General features: G+C 28.8%; 1 protein-coding gene across 1 annotated transcript in view; it reads right to left on the bottom strand.

Moving 5' to 3' along the window:
• LOC108754771 (E3 ubiquitin-protein ligase TRIM71-like) overlaps positions 1–1469 on the bottom strand; it is a 226572-nt gene that overhangs the window by 37489 nt on the left and 187614 nt on the right. The gene's annotated exons all lie outside the window — the stretch shown is intronic.

The following is a 1469-nucleotide window of genomic DNA, read 5'->3' as shown; positions in this document are numbered from 1 at the left end:
CTTTGATCCATTTTTTGGAATAGGCAAAAATCGAAGACGAGCCAAAACACGTGCAAGCAAAGCAGCTGTCAAAAATTAACTGAACATTCAAAATGGCCGAACTTGTCGGCATAAGTGAGAGACATGAGTACCAACATAACGCCACAAAAAATCGAAAATCGAATATACGTAACCTGCGGAAATTCAAAATTCGCGATACTTTTTGAACAGACCTCGTATACATTGTAACACTAAGTAAAATCACATCGCTCATCAGATTGTCAGATTTGATGTAAGCGTTTCCTCGCGACTTGACGTAAAGGTCTTGCAGTGTTGACAGTCAGAGATATTATACAATCCTGATCTATCGCAAAACCTAATGCTATTTATGGTTAGCTTATCGTTTTAATTCCACTTTTTTGCTTCTATCATTTTGTGAAAAATTGTAATCAAAGTAAAGCTATTTGTCGATCTTCTAATTTGATCATGATTTTTTTACGAATAATGGAGTTTTAGGTTATTACATAAATAATATTCAATTTTGTAATGGATTCATATTTTTTGTATAAATGATAGGATAAAAATTACTATAAAAATTATAATGATAGGATATATTTGAATTAAACCTATTTTTTAAATATTAACTATCATGTTAAATAGTGAAATACATGATGCTTTTTGTGTAATAAATGATTGTATAGGCACCATTATAACATATAATTAAAATACTTTAACATAAACTATCGAATGCACACATGTTTGTAATGATTATCGACTTGTGTCCAAATTTCATGATTTGTAAAGTAAGGCAGCTACTATTTTTTAAGAAGAATATTTTTTTCTTTGGTTTTGCTTTTAAAATATCCGAAATTTTATCTATTCGGTGATCTAAATATTTTCCTTTTTTGTTTCTTGGGCTGTCCAGTGACTTTTCCATTCCAAATTTCTACCTCTCGTAAAGCTGTAATTTCTGGATCTGTTGGAGTATTGTCTATGTCAGAAATGTAAATGTCCTTTTTAATCTTTCTTTTGCTTGGTTTAGTTTCTTCTTTTTTTTTTTCTTCTACATTTATGAGATCTAATTCTTTCTCAGTATTTTCTAGTAGACTCATATCTTTTTGAGTAAAATTTGAATTGTCTTGAAATTCATGATGTTTAACTTTGAGATTATCACGAGAATAAGTAGACGATTTAATATTAGATTTAATATTGACAAATCGATTTTTTTCTGTTGTATGTTGGCATCTGTTATACGCGTCCAATTAAATATTTAATGCGTATTTTAACAAATTTATCTACTCTTAAAGACTTATTTATGACTAAATTTTTTAATTTGTGAATTTATCTTCAACTGAAGTACTCGATGCTGGTATACGTCCATACCCAAATGTCTGTATATATGTTACTCTAAAGGTATTGTACTAATATCTAACTCTCTTTGAGAAATACTATCCTAAATTTTATAATTTATTTCTTCTCCTTATTTAGAC

Source organism: Trachymyrmex septentrionalis, unplaced genomic scaffold (genome assembly GCF_001594115.1).
Source record: "Trachymyrmex septentrionalis isolate Tsep2-gDNA-1 unplaced genomic scaffold, Tsep1.0 scaffold120, whole genome shotgun sequence".
Lineage (NCBI taxonomy): Eukaryota > Metazoa > Arthropoda > Insecta > Hymenoptera > Formicidae > Trachymyrmex > Trachymyrmex septentrionalis.
The sequence above is the reverse complement of the archived record's forward strand: the minus strand, read 5'-3'. Positions and strand labels throughout refer to the sequence as shown.